This window comes from Monodelphis domestica, chromosome X (assembly GCF_027887165.1).
Source record: "Monodelphis domestica isolate mMonDom1 chromosome X, mMonDom1.pri, whole genome shotgun sequence".
NCBI classification, from domain to species: domain Eukaryota; kingdom Metazoa; phylum Chordata; class Mammalia; order Didelphimorphia; family Didelphidae; genus Monodelphis; species Monodelphis domestica.
In genome coordinates, this window is record NC_077235.1 from 73,579,257 (window position 1) to 73,603,001 (window position 23,745).

Below are 23,745 nucleotides of genomic sequence, written 5' to 3' on the forward strand. Positions count from 1 at the left end.
GAAAGACAGAGGTGGGGGTAATAAATGGATAAGGAGAAAGAGGAGGAATGAGAGAGGGGAGAGACAAGGAAAAATAAGAAAGGAGAAGACAGAGAGCGGGGAAGGAAGGGGAGAAGGAGAGAGAAATGAGGACGAAGAGGAGCTTATGGAAGTGGGAGGGCCATTTGGCAAAAAGAGAGGGGAGGAAAAGAAGGGGGGGGGAAGCCAGAAGGGGAAGAAGAGAGATGGAGGGAAGGGAGAAAGAGGAAGGCATCTAATAGCCTAACAGTGGCAGATGGCAGATCAACGTGGCCCTTGCTTCCATCTCCCGTGGTGCCTCTCCAGCACCTAGATCTAAATCCCTTCTTTTGGAAGCTTGGGCCCCAAGGAGAGGTAGTAGGAGGACAGTGGGCCCAGGCTTAGGTCAGCAGCCTGAGAGAGGGGTGGTGAGAGTAGGGGCATGAGGGGAGGGCTTTGGGAGGCCAGGAGGAGTCTCAGCTGCCCCCCTCACTCCAGCCTGGATGCTAGCACTCACTTTCCCATGCCTGTTCCCTAAAGGATTAGATAAGAAAGTCAGAGGATGTGATCTAGGCTCAAGGCCTTCAGAGATGCATTGTGCTTCTGGAGTCCCGGGGAAGATGGGTCCCAGGAAGGAGGATCGTGTCATAGCTATTCCCAGAAGAGCTGGCAGCTGGACAGGAGTCAAAACGAGGCTTCCCGAAACCACCTGGCCCAACCCCAATGTCTCTCCATCCCCTCCCCTCCCCTCCCCTAGACAGGCAGACTGATTTGTGTACACACACACACACACACACACACACACACACACACACACACACACCCCTAACCATGTGCTAGCCTCCCATAAATTAATCCAGGATGGATCGGTAGACTCCAAGCCTTGAGCTGTTTCCCCTCGGAATTCAGGATGGCTCAGTACTTGTCACCTTTCCCCAGTCACTCCACTGAGACCTCCAAGCTTAAGGAGGTGGGGGGCTCTGGTTTCCCCATCCCTCCCAGAATTTCCTGGGTGTGAGCAGAGCCACCTGAATCACCCTCAATCCATCCTCTGGGCTCCGGAAGGAGCTGCTTCCCCAGTTGCTCACATTCAAAGAAAGGCACAAACGTGAAGACTGGCCCCTTGGGGGCTGTCCACACACTTTCCATCAGCTCGACCAACGGCCACCTCCCAGACTCCTCCCCATCAGCCACTCCCCAGCTCCTGGCCTCTTCAAGAAAGCCCTCCCAAATGGCTGGCAGCCAGGGTTCCACTAGGGCTTTCATCCCCCCTCTGGCAGACGGGGAAACTGATCCCCAAAGAAGGGAGAGGGCTTGGTGCTGCCAAGCGGCATTAGAGATTAGCGCTGTCTCCACCATGCCTCTGTCTGCCTTGGTGCCTGAAATCCCACCATTAAGAACTCACATGTGGGGAGGAGGTACCATGAAACCCCAGCCAAGAAAGGGGCCGTTTCACTGCCTCAGGCCCCACCTAGCCAGAGCCCTCACCAGGACTGGGTTCAGGTCCTCCGTTTGCAGGGGACATTGGCTAGCCGGAAATGGTGCAGAAGTGCAGATGACCAGGGTGGGAGGGGACTGGGGAGAGCCTGGGGAAGACGCAGGAGGACGTGCTAGCTGAATTGTGGGCAGGGCCCTCAGGTATGCCTGGGGCTCCCCTTGCCCCAAGTGGCCCCAAAGGCAGAGCTGGAGGCCAGTTGGGGGCATTTTGGGGGACCTCCCTAGCCAAACCTCCTGGCCAGTGCCATAGGCGCACCAATGGCCTCCCTGACATGCAGGAGGGTCCCTGGGAAGGGAGGGAGGGAGGGAGCTGTCTGTCACTGGAGGGCTTCAGGCAAAGAGTAGAGACCCGCTGGGGACAGATCTTCAAGGTTTCTTCCTAGAGTATTGGCCTGACTAGGGGGGTCCCCGAGGCCGGAGCTGGTGATCTCAGCACCTGTAGCTTGGACAGCAGACAGCGCATAGAGCCCTGAGGGCCAACCATGGGAAGTGATCCCCGACAGCCTTATTACACGCTGGATCTTGGGCCCGGCTCTATGGGGGCAGGAGGGAGGCAGAAAAGAAATCCCCTAGGGAGCCAGGCCTCACCCAAAGGCACCTTCAGAGGCCTGGGGATCAGTAGATGGTGGGGCCTTGGGAGTTGGGGTACTGTATGTTGGGGAGGCTCCACAGCGAAGGAAGCCCCCGGCCCGATCTCCAAGGGGTGGGTCCTATCCTCACCATTGTCCACCTCGGCAGCCTGGGCATGCATACAAAGCCAACTCCTGCCTCTCAGTTCTAGGGAGGACTGAGAGGAGACTGGGGGTGGGGGGCAGCTGGAGCCTGGTCCCCACAAGAGCACTGGAGAGCCTTCATCCCAGCAGGTGAAGGGCGGAGTTTACTGCTTCGGGGCATCCCCCACCCAGACTTTCAGGCCACTTGACATCCCTGATGTTAAACCTGTTGGGCAAGAGGTGGGGATGGGTGCCCAGGAGATGGAGCCAGAAACATCCCGGAGATGGAGGGAGTGGAGGGGAAGATGGAGCTGGAGAGAGAGAAGGCGGGGCAGCTGGAAGGGGCAGAGAGAGACTGAAGGAAGGGGTTATGGAGGGAGGGAGAGACCAAGAGATAGAGAAACAGACACACCCAGTGGCTGAAGAAGCACCCAGCAGCAGAGGAGGAGGAATGGGGGGGGGGGCGCAGGAGGCGGGGGGGGGGGGGGGGAGAGGCTAGCCCACTGCATAGATACACAGACAAGAGTCCCTCCACCCTAATGGCCAGCCTGACCAACAGACCAAAAAAACTCCCAACACAATTCTTGGGGGATGGGAAGAGACCAGATAGATTTGCCTCCCCCCTCAGATGCACGACTCTTGAGCCCCACCACCTTGCTCCTCCTCAGGATGCCACCCATTCTGTGGCCTGGAACCTGGAACCAGGAGAGCTGTGAGATCTGGGAGGGGCCCCAGGCTAGGCAGGATCAGGGACTGGGCAGTGCCCCCACCCTGGCCCGCCACACAATCAGAAAGGCTTCTCACCTGCCTGAGGTGGCCCCCAGCCACAATACTCCCTGGAGGCAGTGGGGGGGGGGGCGGGCCTCTGCGGGGGGGTTAGAGGGACATCGAAGGAGACCAATCGGTCAGGGCATTCCTCCCAGGATGGAGCAAGCCACACCCAGGGCCACACCCTGCATCCACACACATATGCCAAGACACCTCCTGACCACTCAGTGGTGGATAGAGGGGACTCCCCACACACACCCACCCATGTAGACACACACAGGCGCACTGGAAACTCCCACAGGCAGCCAACACTCTAGGCTTCAACACACTGCTGCATGTACCCGCTTCACACACACATGTGTAGACAACACCCAAAGGTACACAAACACTCAGCAGCACGCGGAGACCCACATCCTAGAACCCAGGCACCGACACCTGCTCCTGCCCCCCCCCCAAAACCAGCTCACTCACATAGAGGCACGGGCATGCACTGACACAGGGACGAGCTATGGGTAACCCCCAGCATTTGCCTGCACAGTCCAGTCCCCGTCCCCCCTGTCGCTACTCCACCCCTAGTCACTGATCCCCCTCACCATTGCTCCAGTCCCCAGCCAGGCTCCCCCTGCCCTTTGCCTCTTCTAGGGTTCGGGTCTTCTGGTCCCACCTCAGCTCATGTCCCCTCCCTCTTTCTGGGCCCAGCCCGCCCTCTCCAAGGGCTTCTCCATGCCAGGGCTCCCATCCGTGCCCAGCCTTCTGGGCTCTGCAGGCACCCAGCCCGGCTGTGTGTGTGTGTGTGTGTGTGTGTGTGTGTGTGGAATTGAGGCTGTCGCAGTGCTTGGCTCTGGAGAGGAGAGAGCCGGGGATGCCCTGAGCTGGGCAATGCCCAGGCGCCACGCCTTACCTCCGAGTGCCCGCCCTGCTTTCGCCCAGCTTCAGCAGCTCCTAAGTACCGTCTGCAGCAACCAGCAGCAGTGGCAGGAAGAGAGATTGGAGAAGGCTGGGGGGGAGGGAGTAAGATTACCTCACACTCACATCCCCAGTCCGCTCGCTCCTCTTCTCTCCTCCTCCTCCCTCCCCAGCCACCACCCCAGCCCCTGCTTAGTCCCTCCCCCCTCTCCACTTGCCTCCTCCCCCTCCCCAGAGCTCCTGGAGCATCACAGCCATCCTGAGCCACCTCTGGAACACAGCTGGAGCCCGCCCCCCTCCTCCCAAGATACCTATGGAGCTAGAAGCCCTCACCCCTACCCTCACCCTGCCCCCGCCCTGCACCAGGTGGTGTAAAAATGGCTGTATGGGGGGGGGGGCGGGGGGGGACGGGAAGGGAAGATGGTGCCTAAGGGTCAGCGGTGAGGTTGTGAGGAGAGGAGAAATTGGCCTGGGTGTCCTGGGGGGCGGCGATGCCCCAACTGGAAGGAGGACAGCTAGTGCCGCCCCCAGCCCTCTGCTTCCTTCTCCTCCCCTCTGGACCCTGCACCTATCCCTTTTCCCTTTTCCCTTTTCCCTTTTCCCCCCACCGATTTCAGTCCCACAGAGAAGCCCTTTGGGACCATTGTTTGGGGCATTTTTGAATTCGGGTCCCGCAGCAGTGAATAGTCTGGCCTAGGTTATCGCCTCCCGAGCCTCCAGCCCGGCCCCCTCCCCTGTGAACCACTCCCAAGCTCGCCACTCGTGCCCCCTACCCCCATCCCCACTCCAACGTCCAGTGCATGCCAATGCACTGATGGGAAAGAGTGAGTCAACCTCGTGGAGGGGGGAGGGGGGGGATGAAGGCGGGGGAATCCTTCTGCTCTGCCCTCCTTCCTTTTCTGTGAGGAGGTGGGCGAGGGGGGGTTCTAGCATCTGCAGGGGTCTTGGCAGCCCACCCTGGGCGCTGATTGGCTCCTGGAGAAGGGGTGCCCGGGAGCATGCAGGGAAGGCAGGCTCAGGAGAGAGGGAGAGGCCTCGGTCACGGCCCCCAGGACCCCCTTCTCCCGGGTCCTAGCCACATCAGCTTCCAGCCTGCTGGCTGCCCCAGCAGGATCCGGCTGCCAATCCTCCAGGCTGCCAGCAGGCTGCAGTAGAGGGATAGGAGATTGCTCTGGGTGGGGTGGAGGAGGGGCCAACTGTGCTGCCCCCCCCCCCCGTGCCCCAGGCTGTTGAGGGGCTGCTCCCCTAGAGACTCTGGGAGGGGAGATGGGCTACTCCCCAGGCCCCCCCACTTCTGCCCGCTTAACCATGAGCCCCACTCCAGCTTTCCTGGAGTCCTCCTACCCCTCCGCCGCCCAGTGGGGTGGGGGTGGGGGGGTGGGGGGGGAGGGAGAGGAGCTTCACCCTTTATCTGCTGCAAGGGGGATTCAGGGACCCGGAGCTCAGGAAGGCCGAGGCGGGAGGTGGGGGGCGGGGCCCAGAAGGGCCCATCTCCCCCCACCAAGCACCGAGGCTCTGCTCCCTCCCGGCACCCCCCACCTACTCAGGTAATCTTCCACATCATGGAGGCCTCATCTGCAGGCGGCAGGAAGGCCTGGGGGCCAGATGGGGAGATTGGACGCACGAGGCATTTGGACGGGCATGCCTGGTGCTCAATGAGGCCAGGGGGCCCGAGAAGGCTCCCCTCCAATTCTTCCCTCCTGAACAGCTCCAGTGGAGGTGTGGAGGGAAATTACCCAGGGGGCATCGGGCTGGGGGCCTTCCCCAGCAGCTGCCCACCTCCAGCTCCCAGAATTCCCAGAGGAAGGGGACAAGTGAGGGAGGTGAGCAGTAAAACAGGTCAGCCCCCCATACCCAAACACACACATACAAAACACACGTAAACACACAAGCAATACATGCTCACACATGCACACATGTACACATGGGCACACATAAACCTACTTCTATAAACAGGCATGCACACACACAAATACCTATATAGACATGCACGTGTGCATGCACACATATACACGTGTTCACGCACACACGCAGCACATGTACAGACAACACACATACACATACACATAGACACAGGCACACGCAATGGGTTCCAGCACCATGCTCCAAAGTCCCAAGGCCAGGGCGGTCTTCCTGTGACTGAGCCAGAGGCAGGCTAGGGCCCAGTAGGTCACCCCCTCCTCCCGGTCCAGCCCTGTCCCTGCTATAGTTCCCCAGCTCCCCCCCCCCAAACAACAGGAAGGAGAGACTCAGCCCTTCTGGTCCTTGCAGGCTGAAAGCTGCTGCAACCTCCCTGGGAGGGCACACAGCCCTCCCCGCCCCCCTCCTCGGCTTCACCTCCTGCCCCCTGCCCAGCCCCACCAGCCCTCCTGATTCCTTTCTTCCTCATCAGACTCATATGGGACGGGGCTGGAGCTGCTGTTGTTCAGCCGTGTCGGACTCTCCATGACCCCATATGGGGGTTTTCTTAGCAGAGGTACTAGAGTAGGTGGCCATTTCCTTCTCCAGGTCATTTTACAGATAAGGAAACTGAGGCAAACAGGGTGAAGTGACCCAGGGTCACCCAGCTAGGAAGTGTCTGAGGCTGGATTTGGACTCAAGCCTTGGCACTCTAGCCACTATACACCCAGGAGTTAGGGCCATGTCAACAGTACTTGCATAAATAGAAAGCACAAGTTCTCCCATCATCCAAAGCGCTGGAAGAGCATGCAGAGGCCGAGCCCCTCACTGTATAAACGTGAAGCTGAGGCCCAGAGAGGGAAAGGGCCTTGCTGAGAGTCACAAAGCAAATTAATGGCAGAGCTAGGACCAGAAGCTCAGGCCTTGCCCCAGATGCCGCGATGTCCAAGTTTCCATCATCCAAAAAGGACTTTTTCAAACAGCATCGAAGGCCAAGCTAGAATGCTCCTCAGATGGATGCCAAGAGCATCTCTATGCCCCAGGAAGGAAAGCCACTTGGTCTCTGACTATTGGGCAAGTGGAGATCCCTGAGGGATTGGGAAACAGGCCCGAGTCCAGCTCAGAGGAAAGTTCCAGTTTCAGGGGTGGCCTGAAGAATTCCAATGAGGCCCCCACCTAAGGGTGCTGGCCAAAGGCAAAGTCAGCGTGTTCCTCCTGGGTGCTCCAGAAGGGCTAACAATTTCCCACCCCCAGCCACCGCAGGCTTCTCTCCTATCTGAGCCGGATCAGGGCCTCTGGCAGGAAGCCAGCCACAGTTCAGTAGCTCCCGAACTCATGGAAAATGTTCTCTCCCTCACTTGGCTCTCTTCCATTCCTCCTGCCCCTCAGACCCTCCCTGCCACCCAGCCCACAGGGAAAAGTGGCCTCTGGACAGGGGACAGGGGGCAGGGGGCAGGCCATGGAGCAGCAAGGAGACGTTCTCACCACTCAAACTCCCCACTGCTGTCCTGGGCTGCACAAAAAAGTCTGTCCTGGGACGCTCAAGCCCTGGGCTCACTCGCTCACTCACTGGGTGAACTTGGACAAGTCTTTTCCCCATATGGACTTATTCATCCCCTCTAGAGCTCAACTCCCTCAATTTTATAGCTGGGGAAACTGAGACACCTCAAGAGGAGAGGGAGACACAGAAGCTATGTGTCTGAGCAGATACAGACAAGAAGTCCTGGCTTCCACTGGCCTCAGACACTTCTTAGCCAGATGGCCTTGGGCAAGTCATTTAACCCCCATTGCCTAGCCCTTGCCCTCCTCTCTTGGAACTGATATGTGGAATTGATCCTAAGATCGAAGGGAAGGGGCTAAAGACCCGACTACAGCCAACCCAGTTCTTTTTTGGCAACAAGGCCCCAAATGGAAGAGGCCCCCCTCCAGCCCTTAGCTTTCTGAATCTTTGGTCCTGTCCTGCCTTGTACTTGAGGAATGAGGGCAGGGCCTCCTCCCCACAAGACCCCTTCAAGCAGGACCCTATTCAAGGAGATGTCCGAAAGCAGGGAGGGAGAGCCACCGGGGGAGTGCTTAGCAGCTCCTCTTCACTAGAGAGATGTCCTAGAGGGATGGGGATAGTCCTGCTCCCATCAGACTTGGACTAAATGACCCAGAGATCCCACTGGACTCAGTTCCATGATGATCACACTTTCTTCAATGCTGTGTCTACACAGCCAAGTCCCAAGATGGGGCAGGAGAGAACATGGCCCTCCCCATTTGACTCAGAACCACAGCTAGGCTATAGTTGGCATGGTTTGTGTTCAGGATTGGGCATCAGTGCCCAGGATGGGCAGGGACTCTGAGGCATTCCCTCATGCCTCACCTACTATAACCACCCCCTTTGTCCCATTCATCCCACATTTTCTTTTCTTAACCCCTCACCATCTATCTTAGTATCTTAATACTGTGTGATGGGTTCAAAGCAAGAGGCAAGGTAAGGGCTGAGCAATGAGGGATAAGTGACTTTCCCAGGGTCACACAGCTAGGAAGTGTCTGAGACCAGATTGGGACCCAGACCTCCCATCTCTAGGCCCGGCTCTCAATCCACTGAGCCACCCAGGTGTACCTTTCCCTGTAGGATCTTGGAGGAGTGAAAAGAACCCATCACTGGGAATCAGGAAGCCAATGCCATCTCGGGCACTTTACTGGGATGTATCCATTAACGGTCACTTGTAAAAGGGAAACAAACACTGGACTTGGTACAATGAAAAGAGCGATGGCTTTGCAGAAAGAAGTTATTTGTTGTTGAGGTTTTCTTGGCAGAGATAATGGAACAGTTCAGTTGGCCATTCCACTCTCCAGCTCATTTGACAGATGAGGAAACAGAGGCAAACAGTGACAGTGACTTGCTCAGGGTCACATAGAAAATAAGTATCTGAGGATGGATTTGAACCCATGAAGATGGATCTTGATTCCAGGCCTGGTGCTCTATCCACTGGGCCATCTTTTCCTCTCAGTTTCCTCATCTGGAAAATGAGGGGGTCAGACAGACTCAGTTTCCAAGCTCCTTCCAGCTCTAGGTGCTCTGATCTCCTGATTTCTCAGGGACCTTCTAGGGCTAACGATCTCTGGTTCTGTATCCCTGTCCTCCCTTCCGTGCTACTCTGACCACTGTTAGCTGATCTTACCCTCATTCAAAAGACAAGAGGAAGAAGGTGTGAGGAGCACTGCCTTCTTGGCCCACTTGGCCCTCCTCCCTCCCCAAGGCAGCTCATAATTCCATAACACAGGAAGATAAGGGGAATCCCACTGGGAGCCATTTGTTGAGGACAGAAAGCTCCAGATGGGTTGGCCAAGGAAAGAAATAGGATATTACTTTTCCAATATGCCAGCTCTGCTCCCTCTTGGCTGTGTGACCTCGGGCAAGTCCCTTCATCTCTCTGGACCTGTTTCCTCACCTACAAAATGACTGAGTGAGACTGGACGATCCATGTTTATTCTCTGATTACCAGAGAGCATTAGAATCGGTGAGGGCTCTCCTCAGACCACGTGTCTCTCAGGCATGTGTCATACCAGATAATTTTGTTTGACAATCCTCAAATTATCAGGATCCATCTAAGTATAAACAGAGAGACATATGCTTCCACAAGGTGTCCACCTCTGTCACGGAGGGTGCTCAGTGCAGAGTCCAAAGGAAAGAGGAGACATCGAGGTCCTCCAGACACTCCTAGTTCTAGACAGCGATGTAGAGAGTCCCCTGACTCAAAATGAAGCAGCCTAACACAGGCACATAGGAAAAACCAGATGGATGAAAAATGTTTATCGTCCAGCCCGTGTCATGCAGTTGGATGGGCAGCCCATGGAGTTGGTCCATTAGTACACAGATCTTGGATGGTCTCTGCAGTTGAGCCAGAGGAGGAAAAATGGGCTGCTTTGCCTTTGAGCTGTGACACAAAAAGCCATCAGTCTAAATGTCAGTAGTCCCCTAGTGGGGCATCAAGGTTGCTCAGTAGATAGAGAGCCATGTCTGAAGATGGGAGGTCCTGGGTTCAAATTTGACCTCAGACACTTCCTGTGTATGACACTGGTTAAGTCACTTAACCTCCATTGCCTAGCTCTTACCACTCTTCTGCCTTAGTATTGATTCCACATTCTCCTAGTAATGATGTTCCCCACCCTCCTTGGCATCAAAATTGCAACAGAGAATGAAACAGAGGGACCCACATGAAATGTGCAGAAGTGAGGCACTGAATATTACAATGAATGGTGGGAAAGAAATGGTGTAAGATGAGACATACTAAAGATTGCTTCCAGTCACTAAGCCGGAGCAATGTGAAATTCGGAACACTCTCTCTGGTGTCGAGACTAAAGGGAGGAGGACTTCCCTGGGGAGGACAAGGTCCTCCAGATGCACACATCACTCAATACACCTTGGCACTGAGGAAGGAGCAGAGCTAAGGGACCAGCCCAGCAAAGCCATTCCAAAGATCTGGTATTTTGGCAAAGATGGAAATGGCCAATGTTGGAGGGGCTGTGGGATGAAAGGCACACTAACACACTTGTTGGAACTGTGAATTAGTGAAATGATCTATCAGCTTTAACTATAAAACTACTATGAAGCCAGGCAGCTGTGGCTCAGTGGGTTTAGAGCCAGAAAGACCTGAGTTCAAATCCAACCTCAGATACTTCCCGCCTGTGAGACCCTGAGCAAGTCTCTTAACTTCTATATGCCTAGAGATAGCTAGGTGGCTCAGTGGATAGAGTGTTGGGCCTGGAGTCAGGAAGACTTGTCTTTGTGAGTTCAAATCTAGCCTCAGACACTGCCTAGCTGGATGACTCTGAGCAAGTCACTTAACTATGTTTGCCTTAATCCACTGGAGAAAGAAATGGCAAACTAGTATTCTGACCAAGAAAATCCCATGAGTAGCTATGGTCTATGGGGTCAAAAAGAGTCAGACACGACTAAACAACAGAATGTACCAGGTACTATGCTAGGGGTTGAATATGCAAAAAGAAAAATGACACAGTCCTTGCCCTTAAGGAGTTTCTATTTTGTCAGGGGAGACATGTATCTAGAGTGGTCTAGTGCCCCTCTGAGCTACCTCCTCAATTCACCACTCACAGATTAGTAGATTAAGTCCCCAGGGGAATGATTACCTACAGGATTACAGATTTAGAGCTGGATAGGATTTCAGGGACATCAAACCCAACCAGTTAATTTTATAGAGTGGAAAACTGAGGCCCAGAGAAGATGAGGGCGTTGCCCGGGATCATATACTACTTCTTTTTTAGGTTCAATTGGTACCCTCTGGCTCTAACCTCCTAAAACCCTAGCTCACAAGCTCCTTATTGATGAGCTTCCCTTTAAAGATCAGCCAGTATACTCAATGGGCTCAAAGCAACATTTACTAAAATGGCCTAGCAAGAAGGGGAGCTATAGATGATCCCCCTCCTAAACCAAAGGCACACTTTCCCACGAATATACACAGCTTCAGTGGGAGCAGGGACACAAACCAATAAAACATAGACGTCTGGGCAGAGAATACATGTGGTCAAGATGACTGGTGCCTCCCATATTTCAGGGTCTTCCTCTTCATGTAGAATCCTTATGCTGTCTCCCCTACCCCAGGCACAACATCTCTGCCACAAGTATCTCCCCACTCCAGCCCTTCCTCCACTTACCTGTCTAACTGATCCAAGAAATCTGGTGAAATTGGCTGCCTTTTGCTATTCTTTTTTTTAAACCCTCCCCTTCCGTCTTAGAATCAATACTGTGTTTTGGTTCTAAGGCAGAAGAGTGGTAAGGGCTAGGCAGTGGGGGTCAAGTGGCTTGCCCAGGGTCACATAGCTAGGAAGTGTCTGAGGCCAGATTGGAACCCAGGACCTCCCATCTCTAGGCCTGACTCTTGGTCCACTGAGCCACCCAGCTGCCTCCCTTCTGCTATTCTTTGCACATGACACTCCATGTCTGACTCCAAGAGTTTTTATTGGCCACCTCCACTCCCACCCTTTACCTGAACATCTCTCCTCACCTCTGTCTTCTGGCTTCCCTGGCTTCCTTCGATTCAATAAGAAGCCTTTATCCATCCTTCTTGGGCTTCCCTCTGAGATAAACTTCCATTCACCCTATCTAGATATCCTTTCCACATTGTCGTCCCTATTAGAGTGGAAGCTCCTTGAGGGCAGGGGCTGGTCTTTGCCTTTTCTTTATATCCAGAGCACTTAGCATTGTGCCTGACACAAAGCAGGCACTCACAAAACTCTCATTGGTTGCCTCTTCATCTTCCTTATCTTCCTCTTACTTGCTGTGATTATTTCCTTGTCCTAGATCGATGACAGACTCCCTCTCGTGCCACCCACTACATAGTTATACAAATTAGAAGATGTTTCGGGTTGGGCTGCGGAAATCAAGAAAGGTTTCATGGGGGCAGCTAGGTGGCTCAATGGCGAGAGAGCTAGGACTGGAGATGAGATCCTGAGTTCAACTATGACCTCAGATACTTCCTAGCTGTGTGACCCTGGGCAAGTCATTTAATCCCCACTCTTGCCACTCTTCTGCCTAGAAACCAATAGACGATATTGATTCTAAGACAGAAGGTAAGGATTTACAAAAGAAAAAGCTTCACATACAACGTTACACTTGGTTGGAGCCAAGACTGAAAAAAGGGGAAACATTAACAAATGAAAAGCAAAGAGGAGCATGGGAGTATTAAAAAAAGAAGGAAACCCCCCTAAATCCTCACCATAAATCCGTATGGTCCAGCCAAACAAATTCCCACATTGCCTGAGCCTGAAAAAGTGTGTCTGTATATGAGGTCCATCCCTCTTCTGGCAGGAGGTGAGTCACACCTCTTGGACTCCCAGTTCATCCTTTCTTTGGATCCAAGTTCTACAGCGTTCAAAGTTGTTTTTCTCTACAATGTCGCCCTAATTGTGAAAATTGTTCTCTCATTCTGCTTACTTTGTTTTGTATCGGATCAAAGAGGACTTCCTAGTTCCATGGAAACTGGCCTCATTACTTACAAACGAATCAAAGCCTGAACTTTTTGCTGTTGTTCAATTGACTCAGTGACCCCTTGGACCACAGCATGCCCAGGTCCTTCTGTCTTCCACTACTCCTGCAGTGTGTTTGTTGTTTCCATGACACCATCTATCCATCTCATCCTCTTTCATCCCCCTTTCCTCTTGCCTTCGATATTTCTCAGATCAGGGCGATAACGTTCCATTGCATTCGTATACCATAATTGGTTTAGCTGTTCTCCACGAGGTGGGAATCCACCCCCTCCTTGCTTAGTTTCCAATTTGGGTCTACTACGGATAGAGTTACTATAAATAGCTTGTACATATGGCTCCTTTTCCTCTTTCTTTGTTGATCTGAGTCTGAACGGAAACTTGGGATTGAGGAAAAGGACCTATACTAACAAAAATATTTATAGCAGTTCTTTTTGTTATGGCAAAGAACTGGAAAAAATGGTGCCCTCCCTCCACTGGGAAATGGCTGAACAAATCAAGGTCTGTGAGTATAAGAAATAAGAAAATGGCGGGGGGGCAGCTGGGCTCAGTGGGTTGAGAGTCATATCCAGAGACCGGAGGTCCTGGGTTCAAATGTGAACTCAGACACTTCCTGGCTGTGTGACCATGGGCAAGTCATTGCCTAGCCCCTACCGCTCTTCTGCCTTAGAACCAATGTGGACTCTAAGATGGAAAGTAGGGGTTTAAAAAAAAAATAAGAAAATGATTCCAAGAAATCTGGGAAGACTTGTCCAGATCGATGTAGAAAGCTAAGACCTAGAGAACAGAGTTGAACAGAAGCAGGAGAACAAATTATATTGTGAATGCAGTAATGTAAAAACAATCAACCTTGAAATAATGAAGAACTGTGATGAATGTAATGTCCAATTATGATGGCAGAAGACCAGTGAAGAATCACGTTTCTCACCTCTTGGCAGGAAGTGATGGACAGGAGGTGCCAAACGAGACGTATGTTTTCAAGTAGAGATGGGAGCATCTATTTTGCTCTACTCATTTGTTACAAAAGTGGGCTTTTGTTTGGGGGGAGAGGGGATAATGATAGAGTTGGGGGGAAAACAAAACAAAAGCAAAGGGGAAAAAAAGAACTCAGTGGTATATTGAAAATATGAAAGAGAGGAGGGGGCAGCTGGGTAGCTCAATGGATTGAGAGCCAGGCCTAGAGGTGGGAGGTCCTGGGTTCAAATCTGACCTCAGACCCTTCCTAGCTGGGTGACCCTGGGCAAGTCACTTCACCTCCATTGCCTAGCCCTCACTGCTCTTCTGCCTTAGAACCAATGCACATATTGATTCCAAAAGGGAAGGTGAGATAATAAATAAATAATGAGAAACAAACAAACAAACAAACAAACGAATGAATGAATAAACAAATTAATTAATTAGTTAATAAATAAAGAAAAAAGAAAATCTAAAAGAGAAGGGAAAGTTCTAAAGGGACACAAGGCAAGCGGGACTCTGTTGTTTTCACGTTTAATTTAATATTCTCTACAAAATAATGCATTAGAGAGGTTCACAGTCTGTATATTTTCTTCTTCTACTTAATATATCGCAATGGTCATGTTCATTAAGTTCTTAATTTAAAAAAAAATCTTTTTTAAAGGAAAAAATTCTCAGAGTTCATCCTCTACAAATCTCCAGCCTCGGCCACCATACAGCCAATGGAACTACAACCCTGTGGTGGCAGGCTCGGGCAATCAACGCAGCTCTCATACTAGTACTTCCAGCCTGAGCAACGGCCCGTCCAACGCGCCAGTCCTGCCAATTCAGGGCCCTCAACTTCTGTACAGCTGCCAGCACTGTGAAACATACTTTGCAGATAATATCCTTTATACTATTCATATGGGATGCCATGGGTATGAAAACCCTTTTCAGTGTAACATATGTGGGCAAAAATGCAGAAACAAGTATGATTTTGCCTGTCATTTTGTAAGAGGGCAACATCACAAGATCTGATACCAAACAATCCCATCATGCTTTTCGGTTTGGGTCTTGCTTTCTAAAATGTCACGTTTTATCGTCCTTTATAAGTTGCCTACTCATTTAAGAGATCCTTTTCTTTCGTTTGTTGTTTCTAAGATGCAAATCTGACAGTGGAGACCATTTTTTCCTGTCTGGTCAGCATCATTTAGGTATTAGTTAGCGGTAAGGTAGGTAGATTTTCATTTAGTTTGAAGCCTTTTCGTTTGTTGTTTCTAAGATGCAATCTGACAGTGGAGACCATTTTTTCTTGTCTGGTCAGAGCCGTGCATTTATGTGGCGGTGACGAGGTAGAGAGGTATTCATTTCCTTTGAAGTCTTTGCTTTCCTTTTCGATAAGTGCATGAGAATCGGAGTGCGCTTCTATATCTTGGGAGCCTCCATCGAAATGCCCCACTTTTCAGACTCCTGAATACTTTGTAATGCGCAGAGGATTTTTCTGCTTGGAGAAGGGGTTTGGCACCTTGGAACTTCTGCCATGTTCTAAAATGGGGACTTAAAAATGTTTGACTAAACGGAACCCCTTCCAACGTTTAGTGGAAGGGATATTGGAGAACACCCCTTACCCGATAACTTCATCCTCGTGTAGTGAGTTCAAGCAATTGTACAGTTAAACTAATAATGGGTTTAACTGGTTTCAGCTCAGGAATTTCCTTTTTGCCAAGGAAAAAAATGAAAAGCAGTTTCCGATGTTACAAAAAAAGTACAATTGTTATTTTTAAAATTTCAGATACTGTTTTCTTGAAGAAAAAAAAAAGAATCCTAGTATGTAAAGTTATTTGAAAAATATATTGTTTACTTTTATGATATGAAATAAATAACATTCGATATTTGAAAAAAAACCTTTTTGATTCTGAGTGATGTGTGTGAAAAGGGAATGCATTCCAGGCATGGGAGCCCATGAGTACAAAAGCTGGGTGGTAGGCAGTGGGATCTTGGATCAGGAACAGGAAGAAGACCAGGTGTCACAGTGGTTAGAGCATAGAGCCTGGACTCAGGAAGATTCCTCTTCCTGAGGTCAAATCCAGCCTCTGACACTTTCTAGCTATGTGACCTTGGACAAGTCATATCACCCTGTTTGCCTCAGTTCCTCAGCTATAAAATGAGCCAGAGAAGGAAAAGGCAAATCACACTGGTATCTTTGCCAAGAAAACCCCAAATGGACTCTAAAGAGTCAGACCCGAGTGAAAATACCTGAAAACAACAGTGTGACAGGCACTGTGCTAAGTGCTGGGGATACAAATACAAAAAGATAACCCCTGCTCTCTAGGAGCTTACTTTTTTTATTTTAATAACAAATTTCCACAAGAGTTTTCCAAATTGTCTCCCTCCCCTCTCCTCTGGCTGGCAAGCAATTCAATGTGGGTTAAACATGCATTATCACAAAAAAACACATTAAGGGGCTTACTTTTTATTTTTAGTTTTACATTTTTTTCCATGGTTACATGATTCATGTTCTCTCCCTCCCCTTTTCCTTCCCCTCTCCTGGAACTGACAAGCAAATCCACTGGGTTATACAGTGATCCCTCATCTATCGTGGAAGTTATGTTCCAGACACCACCAAGATAGGTGAAAATCTGGGAAGGAGCAGGAGAGCAGACAGACCAATGCTACAGTCACTGAGCCAATCAGAGCCCAGGATACAGAACACAGCGCTGTGGTTGATCACCTTTCACCTTTCATCCACAAGCTTACGTTGGCAAATTTGTGCAAGTGGTAGTGGCATACTGCATTTCCATTGTGTACAGTACAGTATTCATCTGCAAAATCCCATGATATAGTAAAAACTCTGTGATACAGAATTAAATTAAAAAAAAACCTTCGATACAATGAAGCCAGGATATGTGAACCGCAATATAATGAGGGATGACTGGACATGTATTATCACTCAAATCCTATGTCCATATTATTCATTTTTATAATAATCTTTTAAAATCAAAACCCCAAATCCTATACTTATATGGTAGTAGTCTCTCGGTAACCGAGGATGACAATTGTCTTTGTACGTTTTCATCTATGGATAGATGAGTGTGCACAAAGACACTTTTGCGTGAAAGAGATTTAAATGGAAGAGTCGATGCACAGAGACAGTCCCACTCTCTCGGCCTTGGAAGCCTGGGTCCAACAGCACGAAAAGTCGTTACACCTGGAGACTTCCTCAGCATACTTACATAAACAAGTGATAAATCATATGTTTTCTTCTGTGTTTCTGCTCCCACAGTTCTTTCTCATAAGTTCCTCAGGATTGTCCTGGATCATTGCATTATTATTAGTAGCAAAGTCAATTAATTACCTTTGATTGTACCACAGTGTGTCAGTCTCTGTGTACAATGTTCTCCTGGTTCTGCTCATTTCACTCTGCATCAGTTCATGGAGGTCATTCCAGTTTATATAGAAATCAAGCAGTTCATCATTCCTTAGAGCACAGTAGTATTCCATCACCATCATAGACCACAATTTGTTCGGCCATTCCCCAACCTTCCCGTCTACCCGTACTCCTGCCTGTATTAGAATATTTGGACATTCATATTGGTGTTTCCTCAAGCACTCTAGCCTGCCTTTACTCCACCTCGGTCACACAGGGAAATCCTGAATCTCCCCATCTCCTCATCATGTTCCACTTCCATGATCAAGAATTCCGAAATTTCTTTAGCCCATCATAATCTCCTATCATTCCATCTCTCCTTGTGCCTCACCCAGCCTGAATCTGTTCTTTGTCCTCTTCATGATTGCCAGCCTCCCCACCCTCACCCCCACCCCAATACATTCCCAGCTCTTGGCTTCACCTGGCTTTCTTCCCTAGCTCCTCACCCACTAGTTACTTGGTTCAACGTTGCTCTCTCATCTACTCTCTGATCCGTTTTCTCTTTGTCCCATTGCTGCTCATGCCTCACCAAACCACAGCCCGACACCATCTGCCTCCTTTTCTACTCACATGCTGCTCAATGGAACAGGAGGAAATCATGAGAACGGCCATAAATCGTCATTATCTAATCTCAGCTGGGTGCTCACTGCCACCTCCCTAACTGAATCTCTATTAGGCTCACAGCAGTGGCTGTTCCAAACCCAAGCCTGTGCACATTGTCTCCCGCCACCTAGAACAGTACATACTCTCTTCTCTCCACCTCCTAGAATCCCTTCTTTCCTTCAAAACTCAGTTCAGTGGTCTCCACCTTCTTTGCTTTTCCTCATCTCAACTGCTACTGCCCCCCCACCCAATCACCTTGTGATTATTTTGCATATGTTGTCTCTTCCAATAGCCTAAGTTCCTTGAGGATACTTTTGTCTATGAGTTCCCAGTGCCTAGCACAGTGCCCGCCCGACACATCGCTATTGTTATTCAGCCATTGTTTTCAGTTGTGCCCAACTCTCCATGACCCCATTTGGGGTTCTCTTGGCAGAGATACTGGAGCCATTTGCCATGTCCTTTTCCAGCTCATTTGACAGATGAGGAAAGTGGGGAAAACAGGGTGAAGTGCCTTGCCCAGGGTCACACAGCTTCTTCTTTTTTTAAATTAAATTTATTTAAATATATTTTCCCTTGGTTACATGATTTATGTTGTCTGCCCTCTCCCCTCCCAGAGCTGATGAGCAATTCCACTGGGTTATGCATATATTATCACTTGATGCCTATTTTCATGTTATCCATTTCAGGTCATACAGATTCTTAATAAATTCTCGTTAATTGGTTCATCGATGAAAAGAAAGCAAATGCCTATGGGGTGGACAAATTGGGGTGCAGGAATATAATGGACATTAGAAAATGATAAATAGGAAGAATTCAAACATAAGAACGCGAGAAGACTTCTCTGAACTGATCCAGTGGGAAGTAAGCAGAACTAGGAAAACAATAGGCCAGCAATGACTCTGAATCTAATGATCTCTCAAATTCAGGAGGGTACAGCCAAGGCTAGAAACGTCCATTTCTAACTATACTATAAAGCAGCAGTCATCAAAACGATTTGGTACTGGCTAAGAGACAGAAAGGAGGATCGGTGGAATAGACTCGGGGTAAGTGACCTCAGCAGGACAGTATACAACAAACTCAAAGATCTCAGCTTTTGGGACAAAAATCTACTATTTGATAAAAACTGCTGGGAAAATTGGAAGACAGTGTGGGAGAGACTAGGAATAGAGCAACACCTCACACCCTACACCAAGATAAATTCAAAATGGGTGAATGGACTGAATATAAAGAAGGAAACTATAAGCAAATTAGGCAAACACAGAATAGTATACTTGTCAGACCTTTGGGGAAAAAAAGACTTTAAAACCAAGGAAGAGCTAGAAAAAAATCACAAAATGTAAAATCAATAATTATGATTACATCGAATTAAAAAGCTTTTGTACAAACAAAACTAATGCATCCAAAACCAGAATGGTAGCAATCAATTGGGAAACAATCTTCATAACAAAAACCTCTGACAAAGGTCTAATTACTCAAATTTATAAAGAGCTAAATCAATTGTACAAAAAATCAAGCCATTCTCCAGTTGATAAATGGGCAAGGGACATGGATAGGCAGTTTTCAGTTAAAGAAATCAAAACTATTAATAAGCACATGAGAAAGTGTTCTAAATCTCTTATAATCAGAGAGATGCAAATCAAAACAACTCTGAGGTATCACCTCACACCCAGCAGATTGACTAACATGACAGCAAAGGAAAGTAATGAATGCTGGAGGGGATGTGGCAAAGTAGGGACATTAATTCATTGCTGGTGGAGTTGTGAACTGATCCAACCATTCTGGAGGGCAATTTGGAACTATGCACAAAGGACGATAAAAGAATGTCTGCCTTTTGATCCAGCCATAGCACTGCTGGGTTTGTATCCCAAAGAGATAATAAGGAAAAAGACTTGTACAAGAATATTCATAGCTGCACTCTTTGTGGTGGCAAAAATTGGAAAATGAGGGGATACCCTTCAATTGGAGAATGGCTGAACAAATTGTGGTATATGTTAGTGATGGAATACTATTGTGCTCAAAGGAATGATAAAGTGGAGGAATTCCATGGGGACTGGAACAACCTCCAGGAAGTGATGCAGAGTGAGAGGAGCAGAACCAGGAGAACATTGTACACAGAGACTGATACACTGTGGCACAATTGAACGTAATGGACTTCTCTACTAGCAGCAATGCAGTGACCCAGGCCAATTCTGAGGGACTTATGAGAAAGATGCTATTCCCACCCAGAGAAAGAACTGTGGGAGCAGAAATGCAGAGGAAAAACAACTGCTTGAATACATGGTTCAAGGGGATATGGCTGGAGATGGAGACTCTAAATGAACATCCTAGTACAAACACCAACAACATGGAAATAGGTTCTGATCAAGGACACAAATAGTACCCAATGAAATTGCACGTCGACTACGTGAAGGGATGGGGGAGGGGAGGGAGGGAAATAATATGATCCTTGTAACCAAGGAAGAATGTTCTAAATTGACTAAATAAATAATTTTTTTAAAAGTCCATTTCTTTTTTTTTCCTTTTTTTTAAACCCTTACCTTCCATCTTAGAATCAATACTGTGTATTGGCTCCAAGGCAGAAGAGTGGTAAGGGCTAGGCAATGCGGGTCAAGTGACTTGCCCAGGATCACACAACTGGGAAGTGGCTGAGGCCAGATTTGAACCTAGGACTTCCCGTCTCTAGGGCTAGCTCTCAATCCACTGAGCTACCCAGCTGCCCCCAAAAAGTCCATTTCTTGGAATGACCTCAGGGGAAAGGAACACAGAAGAGACACCTGAAGACTTGCAGTCTGATCTCAGGTCCAACCCAGGACTTGTTGATCATCGTGGAAATGTCATTGAGGTAGCTAGGTGAGAGAGAGCACTGGGCCTGGAATCAGGAAGATTTGAGTTCAAATTTGGCCTCAGACCCTTACTAGCTGGATGACCCTGGTCAGGTCACTTAAGCTCTGGCTGCCCTACAGGGAATGCTTCCTGGAAGCATGTCACTTCTCACCAGGATGATGCTGCAGTCAAAAGAACTACCAAAACCCATGTCACATCTGGAGCCTGTCAGTTACTCTGGGGGTCTAAATCTGAGATAACTGGCTGTCTCTGTTCAGTAGTCTCACTAAATTGTGTTTGCCTTCTAGGAAGGCTTGTTTGGTTTTCCGTATTTCCCTCACCTTCAGTCTTTGAATCAATACTGTGTATTGTGTTCTAAGGCAGAAGAGAGGTAAGGGCTAGGCAATGGGGGTCAAGTGACTTGCCCAGGGTCACACAGCTAGGAAGTGTCTGAGGCCAGATGTGAACCCAGGACCTCCCATCTCTAGGCCTGGCTCCCAATGTACTGAGCCCCCCAGCTGCTCCCTGTTTTTGGCATTTTTTAACAATTCCAACTGTTCAAAGGGGTCTAGACTCAGAAGCCATCTAGGTTGGGGAGTGCCGTCATGAGGACTGACAACAGAGAATATAGCAATGTATAGCATATGGCAATGATATGTCATGGAAGCCATAGAGAAGAGCCTTGCCAAAGATGTCTCAGAAGCTCCCTCCAGGCCGGCTCTGGGGTGTTGTTCCCCATCCAGCTTTGCCCTCTCCTACCTCAGTTTCCCAGTTGAGTATTTTGGAGCTCTGTGTGTGTGTGAGAGAGAGGGGGGAGGGAGGGAAGGAAGGGGAAAGAGATGGAGAGAGAGAGAGATGGAGAGAGAGAGAGAGAGACAGAGAGAGGGAGAGAGAGGGAGAGATGGGGAGAGAGAAATAGGGAGAGAGAGAGATGGGGAGAGAAAGGGGGAGAGGGGAGAGAGAGACAGAGAGAGAGATGGGGAGAGAGAGAGAGACGGAGAGAGACAGAGACAGAGACAGAGAGAGACAGACAGAGATGGGGGAGAGAAAGGGGGAGAGGGGAGAGAGAGACAGAGAGAGAGATGGGGGGAGAGAGAGAGAGATGGAGAGAGAGAGACAGAGAGAGAGAGAGAGAGGGAGAGAGAGAGAGGGAGATGGAGAGAGAGAGATGGAGAGAGAGAGAGAGGGAGAGAGATGGAGAGAGAGATGGAGAGAGACAGAGAGGGAGAGAGATGGAGAGACAGAGAGAGATGGAGAGAGAGGGAGATGGAGAGAGAGAGGGGGGGGGAGAGAGATGGAGAGAGAGAGGGAGATGGAGAGAGATGGAGAGAGACAGAGACAGAGAGAGACAGAGAGATGGAGAGAGAGACAGAGACAGAGAGAGGGAGAGAGAGACAGAGAGAGACAGAGATGGGGGAGAGAAAGGGGGAGAGGGGAGAGAGAGACAGAGAGAGAGATGGGGGAGAGAGAGAGATGGAGAGAGAGAGACAGAGAGAGAGAGAGGGAGAGAGAGAGGGAGATGGAGAGAGAGAGAGAGGGAGAGAGATGGAGAGACAGAGAGAGATGGAGAGAGAGGGAGATGGAGAGAGAGAGAGATGGAGAGAGGGAGAGAGATGGAGAGAGAGACAGAGAGAGACAGAGATGGGGGAGAGAAAGGGGGAGAGGGGAGAGAGAGACAGAGAGAGAGATGGGGGGAGAGAGAGAGATGGAGAGAGAGAGACAGAGAGAGAGAGAGAGAGAGAGGGAGAGAGAGAGAGGGAGATGGAGAGAGAGAGAGATGGAGAGAGAGAGAGGGAGAGAGATGGAGAGAGATGGAGAGAGACAGAGAGGGAGAGAGATGGAGAGACAGAGAGAGATGGAGAGAGAGGGAGATGGAGAGAGAGAGAGATGGAGAGAGAGAGAGGGAGAGAGATGGAGAGAGAGATGGAGGGAGATGGAGAGAGATGGAGAGAGACAGAGAGATGGAGAGAGAGAGACAGAGACAGAGAGAGGGAGAGAGAGACAGAGAGAGACAGAGATGGGGGAGAGAAAGGAGAAGAGGGGAGAGAGAGACAGAGAGATGGGGGAGAGAGACAGAGAGATGGAGAGAGACAGAGACAGAAAGAGGGAGAGAGAGACAGAGAGAGACAGAGAGAGAGATGGGGGGAGAGAGAGAGAGATGGAGAGAGAGAGAGACAGAGAGAGAGAGGGAGAGAGAGAGAGAGGGAGATGGAGAGAGAGAGAGATGGAGAGAGAGAGAGGGAGAGAGATGGAGAGAGATGGAGAGAGACAGAGAGGGAGAGAGATGGAGAGACAGAGAGAGATGGAGAGAGAGGGAGATGGAGAGAGAGAGAGATGGAGAGAGAGAGAGGGAGAGAGGGAGAGAGATGGAGAGAGAGAGAGAGGGAGATGGAGAGAGATGGAGAGAGACAGAGACAGAGAGAGACAGAGAGATGGAGAGAGAGAGATGGAGAGAGAGACAGAGACAGAGAGAGGGAGAGAGAGACAGAGAGAGAGATGGGGGAGAGAGAGATGGAGAGAGAGAGACAGAGAGAGAGAGAGAGGGAGAGAGAGAGGGAGATGGAGAGAGACAGAGAGGGAGAGAGATGGAGAGACAGAGAGAGATGGAGAGAGAGAGAGGGAGAGAGATGGAGAGAGATGGAGAGAGAGAGAGAGAGAGGGAGATGGAGAGAGATGGAGAGAGACAGAGACAGAGAGAGGGAGAGATGGGGAGAGAGAGAGAGATGGGGAGAGAAAGGGGGAGAGGGGAGAGAGAGACAGAGAGAGAGATGGAGGAGAGAGACAGAGAGATGGAGAGAGAGAGACAGAGAGATGGAGAGAGATGGAGAGAGAGAGAGAGGGAGAGGGAGAGAGATGGAGAGAGAGACAGAGACAGAGACAGAGAGAGGGAGAGAGAGACAGAGAGAGAGACAGAGATGGGGAGTGAAAGGGGGAGAGGGGAGAGAGAGACAGAGAGAGAGATGGGGGAGAGAGAGAGAGAGAGACAGAGAGAGAGATGGAGAGAGAGAGAGAGACAGAGACAGACAGACAGAGACAGAGACAGAGAGAGAGAGACAGAGATGGGGGAGAGAAAGGGGGAGAGGGGAGAGAGAGACAGAGAGAGATGGGGGAGAGACAGAGAGAGATGGAGAGAGAGGGAGATGGAGAGAGAGAGAGAGAGATGGAGAGAGAGAGAGGGAGAGAGAT

At 49.9% G+C, this 23,745-nt stretch overlaps 1 protein-coding gene and 1 long non-coding RNA gene across 7 annotated transcripts in view; one reads left to right on the forward strand and one right to left on the reverse strand.

The window, feature by feature from the left end:
• The window catches only part of L1CAM (L1 cell adhesion molecule), a 49,331-nt gene extending 45,283 nt beyond the window's left edge, over positions 1-4,048 (reverse strand). For both annotated transcript variants that reach the window (XM_056809403.1, XM_056809402.1), the window contains exon 1: positions 3,877-4,048. The gene's annotated coding sequence lies outside the window, so the exon portion shown is untranslated. The remainder of the gene's footprint in view (positions 1-3,876) is intronic.
• LOC103092247 (uncharacterized) overlaps positions 1-15,610 on the forward strand; it is a 39,697-nt gene extending 24,087 nt beyond the window's left edge. For all 5 annotated transcript variants that reach the window (XR_008914655.1, XR_008914654.1, XR_474556.3 and 2 more), the window contains one exon: positions 14,392-15,610. This is a non-coding gene — a long non-coding RNA (uncharacterized LOC103092247). The remainder of the gene's footprint in view (positions 1-14,391) is intronic.
• Positions 15,611-23,745: the final 8,135 nt, after the last annotated feature.